The 20490-nt window shown below is 42.3% G+C and overlaps 1 protein-coding gene across 1 annotated transcript in view; it reads left to right on the top strand.

The window, feature by feature from the left end:
* The window catches only part of EXOC2 (exocyst complex component 2), a 391656-nt gene that overhangs the window by 222414 nt on the left and 148752 nt on the right, over nt 1-20490 (top strand). The window lies entirely within an intron of this gene.

Genomic DNA, 20490 nt, shown 5'->3' with positions numbered 1-20490 from the left:
ATAATAAATCCTAAGAAAGGTATAGATTGTTTCTCGAAGAGACATTTCTCTAGTTTCACAAACAGCTGATTTTCCCTTAGACGTTGTAGGACTAGTTTAACATCTTTGCGATGCGTGTTCAGATCTTTAGAGTAAACGAGGATATCATCAAGGTAAACGATCACTTGCTTATATAGCATGTCCCGAAAAACTTCGTTCATAAGGTTCTGAAAAACCGCAGGTGCGTTACACAATCCAAAAGGCATGACGAGGTATTCATAGTGGCCATTACGAGTATTAAAAGCGGTCTTCCACTCATCCCCAGGTTTGATTCGTACCAAGTTATAGGCTCCATGCAAGTCCAGTTTCAAGAAGGCTTTAGCATCGTGCAATTGGTCTAGTAATTCAGGTATCAGAGAAAGGGGGTAACGATCCTTGCGAGTGATAGCGTTAAGACTCCTGTAGTCTATACATGGTCTTAACGACCCGTCTTTCTTGGGTACGAAGAAAAACCCCGCTCCTGCCGGGGACGTGGAAGGACGAATAAATCCTCGTGCGATGTTCTCCTTAATGTAATCTGACATGGCCTGAGACTCTGGACCCGAGAGTGGATAAATCCGCCCCCTAGGAGGAATGGCGTCAGGGAGTAAATCGATTGCACAGTCGAACCTTCGAGGACAGGGTAGGATCTCTGCCTTCTCTTTAGAAAAAACATCCACAAATTCGGAGTATTGGGGTGGTATAGCCATCTTAGTGGTGGTTACTGGAATTGCAGGTTGATGTGTCCATTGGATACAGGTCCCATGGCAGTCTGGACCCCATGCCGCAATTTGGAGAGTACCCCAATCAATGGTAGGGGAATGTCGTTGTAACCAGGGCAGACCCAGTACCACTGGGTGGATGGCTTTTTCCAGGACAAAAAAAGAAATCTTCTCGTGGTGCAACACTCCGGTGAGGAGGAGTAAAGGCGCAGTACAGGAGGTAATCCATCCAGGAAGATTCTCACCACGGATGGAAGAAATAAATAGTGGTGTCTTACAAGGGCAAGTCGGAATCTGTAATTGATGAACCAGTTCTGCCAGAATGAAGTTTCCTCCGGCTCCGGAATCAACCAGGGCCTGGGTGGTGAAAGGCCCCGCATCACATAGAAGCGTCACAGGTACTACAAATTGAGGAGCAAGATTACTCCCTAGGGTCTGCCCCTCCGAGACACCTAGGACTGGGAGTTTCCCGGGCGCTCGGGACACTGAGCAAGAAGGTGTCCTCGGTTGCCGCAGTATAGACACAGCCCCAGCCTCCTTCGACGTTGTTTCTCCTCTACCGTCAGCCGAGGTCTAGGCAGGCAGTAGGCAAGGCAAAGTCAGAGTCCAATCCGAGGTCCAGGCAGGCAGCAGGCAAGGCAAAGTCAGAGTCCAGTTCGAGGTCCAGGCAGGCAGCAGGCAAGGCAAAGTCAGAGTCCAGTTCAAGGTCCAGGCAGGCGGCAGGCAAGGCAAAGTCAGAGTCCAATCCGAGGTCCAGGCAGGCGGCAGGCTAGGCAAGGTCAAGGCAAGCAGGAGTCAGAAACAGGAAAACCGCAGCACCAGGAACAAAACAACCACCAGACCTGTTGTGAAGGCAATCAGTCCTTCACTGCCGGAGACTTAAATATCCCTCCTTGCTGACGTCTTCTTCCGGGGCCGGCCCCTACTCCGTGTCCCGGCCCCTTTAAGAGGCGGGGCTAACCACGGGCCTGATGACGCTGCTCCTCGGAGGGAGGCCATCTTGATGCCGCAGCCCGTGCGCCGCGGACCGCCAGGAAGGAGACCCGGGCCGGTCTGGCTGGAGGAGGTAGGGGAGCCCGGTCGCGTGCAAACGCGATCTGGGTTCACAACAATAGGTCAGGGGTTGAGCTTGCTATAAAAGGCAGTGCTAAATGAAACACTGAGAAAAGCACCTAAGAAGCACAAGAGATCCCTCCCAGAGCTGTCTCCCTTCCTGCTGAAGAAACCAGCATCACCTTTGCGGAATAACACAGGTCAAACCATTTCTCAAAACTGAGATGGGAGGTGGCTTCCTCGGTACAGATGTCTTCCTCCTTTATAGTTCAGAAGAGTCCTATAGTGCCAAGCCATTTGTTCTACTCTGATCCAGTGCTGGTCTGGGCACCTTTTCTGTTCTTGATGTATATTGCAACTCCATCAGTATGAAATGCTAAGGCTCCTCTGCCACAACAGAGTGCCTCAGCATGCAAGCACAAGAGCTCCTTTACTATGGAAGGCAAAACTATGGTGCAGAAGATGGTTTTATTATTGCCAGCGATCAGTTCTGGTGCCAGTCAGCAAGAAAAAGTGCATCCGGCACAAAGTATGTCAGAACCTACCACTTCTACAGTTGCAACCAATGCATTTTGAAGTGCCTACTCAGAGTTGGCAATGTCAAGAATCCTTAGGAGGAACCAGTCTGAGTTTCTGAAGCGGATGTCTCTCCTCCAAATTCAGCACAAAGGATCCCTCAGTCATTGGGTATCCAGTTATCAGTGCTAGTGAAGTCTCCATTCTTCCAAAGATGCCCCTTTTATAGTTTTCCGTGTTATCGAGCTCCTTTTGTTCTACTGCAATAGCTGCCTGCTAGAGGTTAACAGAGGAAGAAGCATCAACCAAAGATTCAACAGCAGTCAATGTCTAAGCCTTGGACTAATTTTTTTTGTGTCCCTGAGGCCCATCTCCTCCAGTGAGGGTAAGAATCCAGTCCTTCCTTTTGGAATATGTCCATCTCACATCCACACAATATACATCCACCCTATTGACTATATAACCATTGGACCTTTCATTGGCACCTCCACAATCCAGAGTACCCCGAGTCCCCCTCTTCTTCAGAGGGGTATGGCTAGCCCCAGGTATGTTTACTGGAACCTCGACACAATGGGCATCTCAAGCTCTCCACAGCTAGTCACCGGCCTGGTCTGCTCCTCATGATTCCATCTGGTCCCCTCAGCGGTCTGGTCAGGCTCAGCGACCTCATCTGTAAGGTGGACACTCGTCCGGGCTATATCCTCCTGTAGCATGTGGTTCAATGATCCCAATCCTACCACCATTTGTGGCATGGTACCCCCTAGTGGCGGGTCTTTGGGGTGACTACTTGCTTGGAAACTTATGCTCAAACGACCGGAGAGCCCTTTAAACGTGGGCTCTCTGCTGCGGCGTCACGCGCACGAAGGAGCATGACCAAAGGAGCATGCCCCTTTGTGCGCCCCTTCGTGCACCCCCTCTCGTGCACCTCTTTACAAGCTTGTTGCAATCTCCCAAGGAAAGGTCACAAATATAATTTTCATAGCAAAAAGAAATGGCAAGCGCACAAACACCAGAAAACGTCCAACTCGAGTCACACAAAAAAAATCAAAGCAACGATGACCAACAAAAGGAAACAAAGGAAAAAAACACCGAAAAACAACAGAAAGTAACAGAAAAAAAGAAAGAACCAAAGAAAGACTTCAATTACCAACAAGAAAACATCACCCGAATCAACACTAAGACATACAGCAGCTACATAGCACTATCATTCCTTTTATTCAATGCACAATCCATAGTAAAGAAAAAGCCTGTCATATCCGACCTACTCGACGATCATGAACCAGATTTCATAGCCATAACGGAAACATGGATAAAAAAAACGACACAATCTTAATCAACCAAATAAATAACCCCAACTACAGAACATTCTCAATCCCCCGACCAAAAAAGAAAGGAGGAGGTCTAATGCTAATCATAAAAAAAAAACCTACAGATGAAACTACTCCAAACCAACATCAACCTACCATTGGAAATTGCATTATTCGACTCACCATAACTACAGATATGCTTAGTATACTGTCCCCCCAATTCACTGGATCGGAACTGCTCACCAATTATATAATTCTTCTTATCCAAGATTACTATCAACAAACCCATCATCATCTTAGGAGACTTTAACATACACCCTGACACAATTCCCCACTCCCCCACATGCAAAATGATAATAGACACACTATCAACACTTGGTCTTAATCAAATTATCAAAGGCCCAATGCACAAAGCAGGGCACACACTAGACCTCATCTTCATCAACACTGACATATGGACTAATTACAACACAAATATCACTAATATACCATGGTCAGACCACTCGCTAATATACACCAGCCTGTCTTCCAACTGTATACTTACTTCAGGAAAAAACCCACCTAAATCTTTCTCCTACAAACCACCCTTTAACGTAGAAACACTTCAAGATAATCTACAAACAGAACTAACAAACCTAGACCTATCTAATGCAGAAAACGCCACCTCATCCTGGCTCAACATTACTAAAATAATAGCAGATAAGATAAACCCCACGATAAAGAAAACAATAAGAAACCCTAAACACCTGAACCAATGGTACGGCGAAAACATCAGATCAGCCAAACGTGAACTCAGAAAAAAAGAAAAAACCTGGAGGAACAACAAAACATCTATACAACTGAACGCATACAGAGCACACTTAGCATACTACAGGAAAACTATCCATAATGCAAAAAAAGAATTCTATACAAAAAAAATAAACGAATTCCAACATAACCCAAGAATGTTATTCAATATTGTACATGGCCTAACCAAATCCGCCAATGAACAGAAAACACCAAACTCCAAACTATCAAGCAATGACCTTGCAGACTTCTTTAATGAAACAATCAAAAACCTCATAAACAACAACCTCAACAACAACATGCAAGACCCATACTATTCAATCAAACATCAAGCTGGCCCAACTTTGACCCAGCATCATCACTGCAAGTCCAAACATCATAAAAAAAAAAGAACCCAGCCAAGCACCCCATCGACAGCATACACATACAGACGATCAAAGCAATTGAAACATCAATAACCAAAACATTAACAGATATCATGAACCTATCACTCACAGAAGGAATCTACCCCGACTGCCTAAAATCAGCAATTATCAAACCCATCCTAAAAAAGACCAACCTTGATCCTGAAAACCCGCTAAACTACCGTCCAATATCAAATTTACCATTCATTGCCAAAATCATTGAAAAAATCGTCCAATCACAACTCAGTGACCACCTAGAAAGGAACAACATCCTACATCTCACGCAATTCGGCTTCAGGAAAGAACTAAACACCAAATCTTTACTCCTATCATTAAATGACACCGTCCTCAAAGGTTTCGATTATTTATTTATTTATTTTTAGTTTTTATATACCGGCGTTCCTGTATAATATACATATTACACCGGTTTACAAGGAAATAAAACTGACGCCTCGTAGGGCGGTTTACATTGAACAAATAACAGATAACTTAAAAGGGGCAAAAGGAACTTAGAAGAGGTTATAGAAAATAAACATATCTAGTTAAATTGCATTAATGAATTATTCAGAAACATATGTACAGGAGGGATGGTGGGTCAATGTCTGTATAGATATTGTAATGTATTCTTCCGACTCTTAGATTTCCGGGAATGCTTGAGCAAAGAACCACGTTTTTAGCTTCTTTTTGAATGTGATATGGCAAGGTTCAAGGCGGAGGTCCGGAGGGAGCGAATTCCAGAGTGTGGGACCCGCTGTGGATACTGCACGTTTCCTCAGGGAGGTTTTCGCCGGTTGGGTGAGAAGCATGTTCCTGTACGCACTTCTGGTCGGTCTCTTGGAGATGTGTAACTGGAGTTGAAAAGTTAGGTTGAGAGGAGAGATGTTATGTAGGGCCTTGTGTATCATCATGATGGATTTAAAGTGAATCCGGTATTTAATCGGAAGCCAATGAAGGTGCTGGAGGATGGGGGAGATATGATCTCTTTTTTTGGTGTTTGTGAGAATTCTGGCCGTAGCGTTCAGGACCATCTGGAGAGGTTTGGTGGTGCAAGCGGAAAGGCCCAGAAGGAGTGAGTTGCAGTAGTCCAGCATCGGGAGTATGATGGATTGTAAAACCAGGCGGAAGTCTCTGTATAGTAGGGGTTTTAATTTTTTTAATACTTGCAATTTAAAGAAGCATTCTTTTGTGGTATTGTTAACGAACTTGTTAAGGCTGAGTCTGTTATCCAAGATTACACCCAGGTCTCTTACTTGTGGCGAAGTGAAGTCATTGGTGGTGACAGGAGATAGGCTGGCAGTACGAGAGATGGTTGAGGCATAATTTTCAGGAGCTATGATGAGGATTTCAGTTTTATTTGTGTTTAGAACTAGGTTGAGGCTGTCAAGTAGTTTGTTGATTGTTGAGGGGCAGTTGTTCCAATATGACATAGTTTTGTGTAGAGATTCCACTATGGGGATGAGTATTTGTATGTCATCCGCGTATATGAAGTGAATTAGCTTGAGTTTGGTAAGTAGGTGACAGAGAGGGAGAAGATAGATATTGAATAGAGTTGGAGAAAGGGATGAACATTGTGGAACCCCCATTTTGGATTCAGTAGGGTGAGACTCTTTGTTATTTATCTTGACCTTATAATACCTGTTTTCAAGGAAAGATTTGAACCAGTTGAATGCTGATCCTTTGATGCCGATGTCGTCTAGATGCTGTAGGAGGTACGAGTGGTTCACGGTGTCAAACGCTGAGGAGAGATCTAGAAGAGCGAGGAGGCAACGTTGACCTTTTTCCAGATTAAAGAGTATAGTGTCAGTTAGTGATGCTAACAGCGATTCGGTGTTCCGGGTCTTACGGAAACAGAACTGGTTAGTGGTAAGGATGTTGTTTTCGTCTAAGAATTCTGAGAGTTGTCTGTTTACAATTTTCTCCATAATTTTGGCAATCATTGGGAGATTTGCTATGGGTCTGAAGTTGGCTGGGTCTGCGGTGGAAAGGTTGGGTTTTTTGAGGAGAGGCTTGAGCATTGCCAACTTGAGTTGGTTAGGGACATGGCCTTGAGCGAGCGAGCAGTTAATGATGTCTGCAACAAGTTTAGCAATGATGTTGGGGATGGAGCTCAACAGATTGGAGGGAATGTGATCTAAAGGATGGGACGATGGTTTTATCTTCTTAAGGATGTTCTCTATTTCTAAAGTGGAGGTTGGCTCAAAGGTGTCGAGAGCCGCTGGGGTTGTGTTATGTTGATGGATGGTTGGGTGCGTTGAATGAGGACTGGAGGTGATTGAGTGAATCGGGTGCGGTGAAGGTCCCTTGAGGGGGGCGACAAGTGAGGTGATTTTTTTGTCAAAGAAGGCTGCCAGTTCATTGGCTTTGTTGAAAGCTTGTTCATCTGGTATGATGGGCGTAGAGGGTTTAGTGAGGGCTGATACATAAGAGAACAGAGCTCTTGAGTCGAAGATGAAGTGGTGTATCTTTTTGGAAAATAATTCTTTCTTGGTTTTGTTGATGTCGTTTCTGTATGAGTTTAGGCATGATTTATAGGTGAGTAGGGTTGTTGTAGATGGGCTTTTACGCCATTTGTGTTCCTTTCCTCTGAGTTCCTGTTTGCGCAATTTTAGTTCAGGGGTGAACCAAGGTTTCCTGTTGTCTTTGTCAGGATTGAGAGATTTAGTCCTCATTGGGCATGCTTGCTCTGCTACTTTGTTGGTGATGTTGATCCATGATGTTGTGGCAGAGTTGGCGTCCGATAAATCCAGATGCACTAGTTCCGTGGTAAGATGTGAGCTGAGCTGATCTCCGGTGCAGGGTTTCCTGACGGGTATGGTTATTGAGTTTGTTGTTTGTGGGGGGTGCTCCTTGATCTCAAGCACAGCAGAAATGATTCGGTGGTCTGTCCACGGTACCGGTAGGCAGGTTGGGGAGGTGTGGGGCGATATTCCTTCGTTTATGAAGATAAGGTCTAACGTATGACCTGCTTTGTGGGTGGGTTCGTTGACGATTTGTCTGAAACCCATATGGCTGAGGGACACAGGATAATGGACACAGCTACATTCTAATCCTATTAGACCTGTCAGCAGCCTTCGACACAGTAAACCATTCAATACTGATTGACCGCCTCGCCGAAATCGGACTAAAGGAAAAAACACTGCAATGGTTCTCATATCTATCACAAAGGACATACCAGGTATCAATCAACAACACCCCATCAAAGAAAATAAACCTTGACACAGGAGTTCCAAAAGGATACGCACTATCTGTGACGCTATTCAACATTTATCTTCTCCCGATATGCCACTTCCTCGCAAACCTTAAACTAAATCACTTCATATACGATGATGACATTCAAATACTTATCCCAATGCACAACTCACTAGAAGACTCCTACAAGAAAACATCCAACTACCTCACAAAAATAAAGCAATTGCTAAATAACATGAGACTCACCCTAAACATTGATAAGACCGAAATAATCATGATGGATAGAAAAACAATCCTACGCACATGCCACCTCTCAACATATTGAATCATAACACAGTAATCTTCCCTGTCACCCAGGCATGCAACCTTGGAGTCATAATTGACAAGGAACTATCCTTCAAGAACCACATCTCCGCAAAAATCAAAGACGGATATCACAAACTCCTAACACTACGACACTTAAAACCATTCCTGTCGCACAATTATTTCAGATCTGTACTCCAACTACTCATCTTTTCCAACCTGGATTACTGCAACTCTCTGTTATTCAACTTACCTCTTACCACCATCCGACCTCTACAAATCCTGCAAAATACAGCCGCCAGAATTCTCACAGGAACAAGAAAATTCGATCATATTACTCCAACCCTCATTTCACTACACTGGCTGCCAATAAAATACAGGATTGACTACAAAATACTATCCATAATTCACAAAATAATATATGAAAAACAAACAAATTGGCTCAGTGCATCCATAAAACTTCATTCACCAAATAGAAATCTACGATCAGCGAACAAAGGCCTACTAAAAATCCCACCAACCCGTCACAAACTGACCACAACTGGGAAGAAACCTATATCCCTAGGAAGCCCTGAACTTTGGAACTCCCTCCCAATGGAACTGAGGACACAACAAAATTTAAAAACATTCAAAAAAGAGCTAAAAACCTGGATGTTTACAAAATCCTACCAAAACTCCTAATGACACTATGCTAAAACGACTATACCAGAATATACCAGCCAATACCTGAATGACTCGTTGAAATAATTTATACTAGAATGACAATTAAGCCACTACCTGAATGATTCGTTGACATAATATATACTAGAATGACAAGTAAGCCATGTTAACAATTGTATGATTGTAGAAATCGATCCTTTGTAAACCGTTGTGATGGCGAAACCGAACGACGGTATATAAAACTCGCTTAAACAAACAAATAAATAAATAAATCTCTGCAATAGCAGGTTCCTTTGGAGCTGTGTCAGCACTGAGGCTTCCCCTGGAGGTGGTGCTGACACTGGAACCTTCCATTGAGCTCTCCTGGATTGCCTGCTGACTCCTGCTCTCCCCTGCTTTCTGGAGGTTCTCTTCCTTTATATGGGTTAGCCTACTCTTCCCTAGGAAGACACAGCCTCTTTGTTTCCCTGCCCCCAGTGCTTCCAGGGGCTGACTACCAGGGTATCTGGGAAATGTAGTTTCCCTTTACTTCCTGCAAGAGACACCTTCATACTTGAAGGGGAAAAAAACACCTAAAGCTTTCCCGCGCTGAGACTCACCACTGGGTCAATCACCACAATATATATATTTATGTATTTATTTGTAATTGTTTATATACTGTCTAACAATAACATATTGATCAAAATGGTGTACAATGTTCATAAGCAAACAAAAATGAAAAATATAGAAAAAATACAATCTTGAATTATAATAAAGATTAAAAGTTATAAAACAAAATTTTAAAATAATAACTAACTTTAAACTTTACAAACAAGAGAGAAAAACGAAGATCAGTTCCGCAAGACTTTGGAGTACAAAATGAAAAGTGATGGATGTGTTAAGGTTACAATAGATCTGTATCTGGGTTGGCAAATGCTTTTGAGAAAAGATAGGTTTTTAATGATTTCTTGAATTTTTTTGGGTTTGAAATTTGACGAAGCGGTGATGAGTTCCATGTTTATGGGCCAGCTACTGAGAATGCTCTGTTTATTGTAATATTTAAACGTGCTAGGCGTACTGATGATATATCTAATAGGTTTTTGTTCAGAGACCTTAAATGTCTGGTTGGTTTGAAAATTTGAAGAATAGTGCAAAGCCAGATTGAGGATGGATTATGTAATAGTGAATGTACAATGATCAGGATTTTATACTGTATTCAAAATTTGATAGGCAGCCAATGTAAAGTGTATAATGTGGGAGAAATGTGGTTTTTGACAGGTGAGCTAGTTAGGATACGGGCAGCTGAGTTTTGTACTAGTTGTAACGACTTGATTGCTGAGTCTGGTAGTCCCAAGTAAAGGCACTGCCTCCATAGTATGCAGATCTATCTCATGCCTATTCATTGTGGATATCCTGAAAACCTGTCCTGTTTGTGGCACTTGAGGACTGGAGTTTGCCATTACTGGCCTAGAGCCTGTAATTTATTTACTCTTTGTGCCAAGGTGCCAACTACAAGAATGAACACCTTCCAGGTGAGAAACGTCAAGTCCACCAACTCAAGATGTTCGAAGGGAGGTTTCATTAATTTCAATTTATTTCTTAATTGATTACATTTGCTTGCACTTCGCAAATCAGAGCAATATATATTTTAAATAAAAAACATCATACATGCAGGGGCGGATCCAAGATGGCCACCGGATGAGAAGTTGTGTGTGAGCGTCCTCGTTTAACTGAAAAGTAACTTATTTTCCTGTGAAAAATGTTACTTTGATTATGGGAAGGAAGCACAAGCCGAGGACGCCTTACCCCGCAGAGCCTTTGGCGAGTGCTCCGACCGGCCCGATGGACGCCCATGTCACACGCAGCGCCAGAGTAGCGGGAGACCAGCCGTTGCAGATGGGGGAGGGGAATGTGAGCTCCCCTCTTTGCCAGGCTCAATATCACCTTTGAGTCCCGCGGAGAGGACTCCACTGCTTAATCCAGTTGCCGGGAGAGACGCATTATATCCAGGGGAAGAAACCTGCGACCAAAGTGTGCAGGATATTTTCTCTGCGAGGTCTGGAGCGGTGCCGACGGCAGCATCTAGCCCCTTTGAAGTGCTGGGGCAAGGCGATGATGAAAGAGGAGCTTCAGGAGGAGAAGCTCCTCTTTCATCATGGTAAGAGGAGCTTGTTTTTTCCTTTGAAACATTGTGGGAAGCCATAAATGAGATGAGAACTAATATATTACAACAGTTAACACCAGTAACGGAACAAGTAAGAAGGCATGAAAAGAAATTGGAAGTGTTTGAGAAGTCAAATGTGGATTTGGAACAACAGACTGCTACTATTCGACTGAGATAAAAATGATTCAGCAAACTCAATCAATGTTGATGAAAGATAATAAGACTATTGTTCAAAAGATAGAAAATCTAGAGAATTACGCAAAAAATCGAAATTTAAGATATATAAACTTTCCTCAATTACCAATGAGATCTCCGAGGGAAGTTTTTAATAAATATGGACCGGATTTTAAAAGCCCTGCGCGCGTAAATCCGGTCGGATTTACGCGCACAGGGCATTCGCGCGCCGGCACGCCTATTTTGCATAGGCCGCCGGGGCGCACACAGCCCCGGGACGCTCGTAAGTCCCGGGGCTTCGTAAAAGGGGCAGGGAGGGGGGCGTGTCCAGGGTCAGGGGGCAGTTCGGGTGGGACCGGGGGACGTGGTGCCAGCCCGGGGGCGTGGTCAAGACCTCCGGACCAGACCCCGGGTTGGGTGATGGCGCGCCAGCAGCCCGCTGGCGCGCGCAGATTTACGCATGCTGAAAGCATGCGTAAATCTGCCTACAAAGGTAGGGGGGGTTTAGATAGGGCCGGGGGAGTGGGTTAGGGAGGGGTAGGGAGGGGAAGGTGCGGGGGGGGTGTGGAAAGAAAGTTCCCTCCGAGGCCACTCCGATTTCGGAGCAGGCAAGCGCGCGCCAGGCTCGGCGTGCGCAAGTTGCACAAATGTGCACCCCCTTGCGTGTGCCGACCCTGGATTTTATAAGATACGCGCGGCTAAGCGTACTTTTGTTCGCGCAAATTTATAAATTTTGCCGGCATCCGGTTTCCGAACCCTTGGCTGCCAGCGGGCTCGAGAACCGATGCCGGCAAAAATGAGTTTCGGCTGTCAAACCCGCTGATAGCCGCCGCTCCGGTCCAAAAAGAAGCGCTAGGGACGCGCTAGTGTCCCTAGTGCCTCTTTTTAACCTGTTTTTACCGCCGGGCCTAATTTGCATACTGAATCGCGCGCACAGGAGAGTGGCCTGTGCGCGCGCTGGGAGAGCAGGCGTTCGCCCGCTCTCCCGCGGACTTTACTGTATCGGCCCGTTAGTTGGTAGAAGCCCCTTTTGCAGCAATAAGAGAAGTTTATAATGTATGTAGCAACCTTGCAAGATGGTGCAGTCTTTGGCCATTCTTCTTGTCAGAATTGCTCTTTTAAGTCAGCTGAGGATCATCTGTGGACTGCAGTCTTTTTCTATTGGATTCAGGCCTAGCCTTTGACAGGCTACTTGAAGACATTCACTTCCTTGTTGAGCCACTCCATTGTTGCTTTTGCTTCGTATTTAGCATTATTGTCCTATTGAAAGGTGAATCTTCTCCCCAGTCCCAGGTCTGTAGCATATTGGAATAGGTTTTCCTCCAGGATTTGCCTGTACTTTACGCCATTTTTATCTTGATGGTCACAAGCCTTCCTGTCCCCACTACTGCAAAACATTTCCACAACTAAATGCTGCCATCACATGCTGCACCACTATGTTTTACTGTTGTGATGATGTTAGCAGGATGACATGCTGTGTCTGTTTAATGCCACATACAACATTTAGCATTAAGACCAAAAAGTTCCGATTTGGTTTCAACAGATCATAAAACCTTCCACATGCATGCAGTGTCCCCTAAGTGTTTCTTTGCAAATACTGTGCAGCGCATCATATGGTTTTTCTTTAGCAGTGGTCTACAAATCCATGTTTGTGGTCATTTTGAAATTGTTGAACAATCAACATTGTTTAGAAACCTCTGAAGTTCTTTTAAAATAATCTTAGGCCTTACAGTGACCTTCACAGCAGTTTTCTTAACCCACAGCTACTGACTTTGGAGGGACGGCCTGATTGATACTGTGTCTTGATGGTGCCAAACTGTTTACACTTTACTATGAGGAACCTGACAGTTCCCCAAGGGGCATTCAAACATACTGACATTTTCTTAGTATTCTGTCAGTCTGTACCTTTGCATAACGTTATCCCGGAATTCTTTTGGCAACAACTAGTTCAACATGTTTTGACCTTTGTTTTAAATACACTGCATACTGTTGAAACAGCTTGATTCTTCATCCAGTATTATTCAAATGAACTCAACTGCTGTGATTAGACATATGTGGGTTCTAACTTATTTTGGGCCTTATTAAGTCAGTGTTTTGAACCAGAGCTAATTTGAGGTTTTTTATGACAAAAGGTGTGAAGACTTATGTAATCAAGACTTTTTGGGGTTTTTTATTCTTAATTACACTTGGAATATTTCTATAATGAATATGTAGAATATGTTGTATAGATGACAGAAGAAGCTCCTATATTAATGCATTTTGATTTGTATTTTTTTAGACAGGTTTGAAGACTTTTGCAAGGCCCTATTTGTTTAACAAAAAACAAAATTGGTTGGCAAATAAGAAGCAAAAAGGTAGACGGTGAAGCTGATTGGGTTCATTCTTCTCATTAGTTTGTAGATGATCCCAATCAAAGAATTGTTTTGGACTAATTTTTGCCAGCTTGACTTTTGAGTGGTTGATCTTTATGCCAGCAGTAGGAAAACATGTAGTAAACATAACCAAATTTATCCTGAATGCAATGGTATAAACATAGATGAGGACGATATTCAAAAGCCATTTAGATGGATTACAAATGGCATACCTGGCTATTTGAAGTCTTTATCCAGCTAAATTCTAGCCGGCTAATAAGTTAGGTGGCTAGAATATAGGAGGTGGCTCAGATATTCAGAGTTAGCCAGTTAACATAGCTGGCTAAGTCAGGTCAGATGAAAGAGCTGTCCTAAAGTTAGCCGGCTATAGTTATCCAGCTAACTACTTAAGATAGCCAGCTGTATTCAGTTGTATGGCTGCACTATTGGATTATGCCTCCAAAGTTAGCCGGATAAGTTTATCCGGCTAACTTTACTATCCAGACTGTGTCTGAATATAGACCTCAGATGTGTTTATATACATATCCAGTAAATATTATACATTTTCATTCATTTGCTAACATTTAAGTTTCACAAAGATCATGTTAAGACTTAATCACCTGAATATCTTTAACATGTATATTAATATATTTCTCATCAAATGTGACACTGAAGCCTTGAAATATCTAAATATATTTTACAAATGTTTGCTAAATTTCAGTCAAACAGATGAAGCTTGGTACATGTTTTCCTCTTCTACCTGAGTGAATCTGAAGTCCATTGGGGTAGCTAACTGAAATTTTGGATACTAAATGATAGCGTTCAGCGAGCCTCAAATGGTAAACATGAGGTTATCTTGGCCAGTTTAAGGAATCTGCACATTAATGGAGCATTTCTGAATGACGTTTCTTGGTGCCATAGTCCAGTTGAGGAAGTTGCAATTTACCTGAAAACCCAAAATAGTAGAAGGAAATAGTTGGTCAAAACAAATTAAATAAAGGACTGATTGTGAAATCCGGTCTCAATTGATTAAGAAATTATACACCGCCTGAAGTTGTGTATTATGGAAATGTCAGGCCTTGGTTGCATTTTTTATTCGTGATACTTTATGATACCAAAAGAACAGACATGCCAGATTGGTTCAGACCAAAAGTCAGTCTAGTCCAGCAACTTGTTTGTGCCAGTGGCATGCAGTGGTTGGTGTACAACAGGGCTTCCCAAACCTGTCCTGGAGATCTCACAGTCAGTCTGATTTTCAGGATATCCACAATGAATATGCATAAGATAAATCTGCATAACCTGAAGACTCAGCAAATTTATCTCGTGCATATTCATTGTGGATATCCTGAAAACCTGACTGACTATGATGTCCCCAGGATAGATTTGGGAAGCCCTGATGAATAGGAAATGGGGCCTGTTTGAAATGGCCATTCTCATAACTGGGAACTCTCAGGATTTCATCCTGAGACTTGGAGAATTTGCATAAGTTGCAGGGTCTCAGGGGAAACACTAGAAATCTCAGGGCCTCTCTGTGTACATCTCAGCCACTCCCCTTCCTCAGTAAGCTTGCAGAGAACAGGAGAAGTGGGGCGACCCTGGAGTAGACACTGCAAGTAGCATGTGGGGAGAAACTGGAGATGGGCTGCAAAACACAAAAAACAGTCTGCGGCTGTGTTTCCAGGACTTAGGAATTACTCAGCTAAGGGTAGCGTGAGGATGTATAAGTCATGGAGCTGTAACTTATAGGGGTTGGGAGCAAAGAGAGTGCTGGGGGTCAGGGAGAAAGAAAGGGAAAGGTGATGGTGGGTGGAAGAAAGTGGCAAACTGTGGGGATGGGTGGAAGAGAGAAAGCTGGGGGGAGAGAGTGGAAGAGAGAGAAAGCTGATATGTTGTTCTATTCCTACCAACGCCATCTCTAATCAACATCAATCTCACGGTGACCACAACTCAAAAGCTCCCAGGTATGGCCATCCTCTATCAGTGTTCTTCAAGCTGGTCCTAGAGTATTCCCTGGCCAGTCTGGTTTTTCAGGATATCTACATTAAAAATTAGATAGATCTGCAGGCACTGCATGCAAATCCATCTCATGCATGTTCATTGTGGATATCTTGAAAATTAGATTGGCTAGGAGATACTCCAGGACCAACTTGAGAAATTCTCCTCTGTCACACCCAACCAGTATTCCTTATTCCTACCTAATGCTTCCACTTATATATTTACTAGAAATCTGTCTCATATTTGTTTATCAGATCTCTATGTCTCCATTACTTAGATATTCAATGCCATAATACTTTATATACCTTGCCTTGGGTTTTTCTTTAGAGAAAGGTGGAATATCAAATGCTTATATATATATATATGAATCAGGAAAATGTATGGAAGCGAGATCAATAAATGGCCATTAACTCAACAGTTAAGGATGTCATGCAAGATTCAATGCACCCTAAACTGTGACTTGTTACTCTGCCTTGGGTCTATCTTTAGGGAAAGGTGGAATATCAAATGCTTATATATATAACTCATTTACCCAGATAACTCACAAGTTATCTGGGTAAATGGCAAGGTTTTGAAAATTGTGCCACTTATCTGGCTAGATTTAGCCAGATAAATCATTATTTGGCTAAAATCTAGCTGGATAGAAAAAATAGAAGTGCTCCCAAGTTATCTGGCTAGCTTGCATGATTTTCAGTTTTTATCTGGCTCCATTAGCCAGATGACTTTAGGCCTTAAAGGTATTGAGCTTTGTGTGGCCAGAACAACAGGCCACTTAACTGGATAACTTCAAAAGATATCTGATTGACACTGGCGGGGGGAGGGGGGGGGGGAGTTGTAGTACGGGCCTGTGATCTGAATCCACCCCACCAAAATTTACAAATAGCTCTGCCGGGCTGAGCACCCCCACTCCCCCAAGCCCTTCCAAAGTATCTAAAGCAAAATGTTGCAGGGCCCGAAGGTTGGGACCCCCTGGATTTTCTTAATCTTAATGTGGTTCCCTTCTGCCCTTCACCCACCGTCCTCCTCTTTGGCACTCTTCCACAGGAGGAGGATATGTGACAGTCATGTTTTACCCATAGTATCACTTTAGGTAATATGCTTTGTTTGCTGCTTCTTCACCATTTGACTTGAGAAGCAGTATTGTTTAAGTATTTGTATCATACGGACTGTCTAGTAGTGTACCATGTCATAGATCAGAGGCAGGCATCTCCGATCCGAGTGCCACAATAGGACTGGTTTTCAGGGTATCCACAGTGAATATGCAAGAAATATACTTCCATGCAGTGCTTTCATTGTATGCAAATATATCTCCTGCATATTCATTGTAGATATCCTGAAAATAAGACCTGTTTTGTGGCACTTGAAGACTGGAATTGCCTACCCCCTGTCATAGATCTTCTAACGCAGCATTTGATGGTTGACAGCGTCATATACTGCTGAAAACTTGATGACAGGATTTGGCATTTTTCAAAACCACCTTCAGTGCAGATGGTGAGATTCAGCACTTAGCCTGTGCATGATTTAACTGACCAAAGTCAGCTTGTTTGGGGATGAATTGTTTTTCCAAGATAGGTGTGTCACAACTCGGGATGAGGTGTTCATGAAGTTCGCAGAGGTGGCAGAGCAAAGAAATTGACTAAAATCTCCTTGGATCCAAGGGATCCTTACCTGGTTTCAAAAGCACAATAATGGATGCTTGCAGATTTTGGGTATACGCTTTGTCCTTGCATAGGAACTGAACAGTTTCAGAAGCTAGTACCTTGTTGCTTGTCCATATTTTTGATTCTGATTTATGTAGATATCATCAAAGGCATGAGGTTTTGCCCATCCTCATTATCTAGATGACTTTTTTCCATTTGTGCCATTGTGTACAGATACTGAAGTTATTCTTTTGTTGATACTTTTGTTGTTGCAGTTTTCTTTTGTGCTGTTTGGTGGTAATCAATTTTTGGGCTTGATTTCCAAAGTGACTTAGGTGCATAAAACCCTGTTTTATGCATATAAGAGGAGATTTGAAAATAAATGAGGGGTGTGTGTGTATAAAAGTACACGTCAGTCCCCATTTTGCACGTATTTTTACCACCACTCTAACAAGGAGCACGGGGGTAGAGTTGAGATTGGGAAAGCATTTACAGACATACAGTACTTTAGATTTTCAAAAATATGCACATAAATGTACATGCAGGAAGTTACTCCTGCTCCAGGTGTGCTACTTGGTTAAATGTTGCATTGAAGTATTTTTCTGCCTTCCATGGAGAGTTGCTCAGTTTCTTGACTGTGGGCCAAGATTTCTTATCTTGTAGGTCATATCTATGTTTTTGATTTGTTTTTGTAGACACTGATCCACAGTGTAAAAAGTATAAGTACTACAAATAAGTGCACTGTATTCTTCTCAAAAACAAAGGGAAACTCTTAAATGCAGAGTTTTGCAAGCCCTACTTTTACTTTCTAACTAGTTTACAGGAAAGAAAAGTGTGTAAAAATCCTAACATTTTATTCAACATACCAGTGGAATATCATCTAGCATAAGACAGCACTAAAATAACAACCCAAGGTTTATTATACAGATATTTCCTGAAGAAGCTCAGGGAACCTCTGCTCTACACCTAGTGAGAATTAAGATTGGGTGGGTGATCTGTGCTTGTTATGCTGTTGTTTGTATATTTTGTAGTAGTTTGTTGTCAACTGCTTTGAGTCTTTTTTTTTTTTTTTCCTCCCAAATAAATGGTCTACAATGTAAAATGAAATGAAGTTTAGAGCAATGCTTCTCACCTGTGTGCAGTGGCAAAGACCTTCCTGTGCCATGGTAGTAACAGCACTGGCTCTATGCTTTCTATTTCCTCCATCCCCTCCCACCAGCAGGAATACTGCAATGCTTTGTCATATCTACCTTCTCCTTTGCCATCTTATGTGTATTTATTTATTTATTTAGTAACTTTTCTATACCGACATTAAGTAATTTTACCATCATAACGGTTTACATCAAGGCACATACAATCACATTAAATATCTAAAATAAACTAAAATATTTAAAGTGCCAATGCATTAAAATCGGTTACAAAGATTCGTATCATAAAATCTAATTTCAATAATTCAAATCTGAGCTTATGATTACATGTAAAATTTCTAAAATCTTTAAACTTTTTATCATGTAGAAATAATAAAATGAGATTATAAAATAATAAAATGATTATACTGTAAAAATGTCAAATAAAACTGTACCCATATTAATATGTCTAAATTGCTAGCTTTTGCAGATAACCACCAAAGTTCAAATATGTGCTGCCCTTCATTTGCTCTCTTCGTTCACATTGGCAAATGCTTGTTTAAAAAGCCATGTTTTTAACATTCCTTTAAACAATTTGTAGTGTCTTTTTAATCTTAACTCTAATGGGAGTGCATTCCATAAATTAGGACCTGCTAAAGACAGAGCTCGTTCTCTAACCTGCGACATTCGCGCTTTCTTAATTGAAGGGACAGTTAACAGTGCCTGATTAACAGATCTAAGATTTCTCTGCTGTGCATGTAAGCAAAGAGCAGTATTGAGCCAATCAGCTTTGTCATCATAGATTAACTTTTGTATTAAACATAAAGCTTTGTATTGAATTCTTTGTCTGAACATTTCTCCATCTTACATAGTAAAATAACAGTATATGATGGCAGAAAAAAGAAAACAATTGACTTATCCAGGCTGCCAAGTTATTCCTGTCCATACTGCTAAGGATATATCCCAACTGCCAGCCATATAGAATGACCGCTTGTAAGACATCATTCAGGACACTGTCATATTCCTTCTTTGTACTCTACTCTCTTAGGTAGATGAGCATGCAAGGTCCGCCAGTTAATACACTTCCCAGGACCCCTCCCTTTCCATGACTAACTATAAAGTTTGGTAATAATGTAAATAGCCACCAGTTCTAGCATGACTGTTGGCTGAACGTTTAGCCTTCTAGGTACTCTGCCACCATCAACCTGCCGCATCGACCCAGTCAGAATGAGGATACATAGCCTGCCAGACAGGCTTAGCTATGCAAGTGCCTGTGCTTCCTTTAGGACTACTAGTTATTGCTATACATGCAGACCTACTGCTAGTTGATTCTGTTATCGACTAGCAGCTGTATCTGTTTAAGTTGCAATTACAATAAAAACTTATTACAGTAAAAACTTAGTTTTATTTTCCCAAACTACTTTCTTTATCTTCTATTGGCATCCAGGTTAATTAAAACTTACTTTTACTAAAACAATGGCACCAAGAGCCTTTATTGGCAGCTAACCAAGGCAAAGGAGTTTCCCTATCTTTTACTCTTTTTAAAGTTCTTCCATCATCCCTTGTAGCCCATTCATTATAACAATCCTTGGCCAGGATGATAGACTGCAGCTCACTCTTTTTGTTCCCTGAACTTGGCCAATTGGTGTTGCTGTTACATGATAGCTGGGACTCCCTTCTAGGTCTGTGAATGCTGCCTTGCAGCATTTCCAGCTACTGCCAGCTTGAGAATCAGAAGTCGCCCTCAGAAATGAAACCCGAGCGATTCCCTTGCACTGCTGCTGAGCTGACCAGCACACTATATTCTTGATTTATTTATTTATTTAAGTGTTTTTATATACAGGGATACGTTGGGAACATCATCTCAGTTCACAAATAACTAAATACAGCAATGAGCTTCACAGAGAACAAGTAACAATGTGTAACGTGTTTCACAGGGAACAATTAACAATAGATAACAATGAATAGTAATTTGAAACATTAGATTGGATAAATTAATTGAGGTGGGGGGGTCTTGGCAGCAGGGCTGGGGGGGAAAGGAGAAAGAGAGGGGGGAATTGCAGGGGGGGGGACTAGAGGGTAAATGCATGATATTTTAACAG

The sequence above is a fragment of the Rhinatrema bivittatum genome, chromosome 2 (assembly GCF_901001135.1).
Source record: "Rhinatrema bivittatum chromosome 2, aRhiBiv1.1, whole genome shotgun sequence".
NCBI lineage: Eukaryota > Metazoa > Chordata > Amphibia > Gymnophiona > Rhinatrematidae > Rhinatrema > Rhinatrema bivittatum.
Note: the sequence above shows the minus strand (reverse complement) of the source record. Positions and strands in the feature narration are given on the sequence as shown.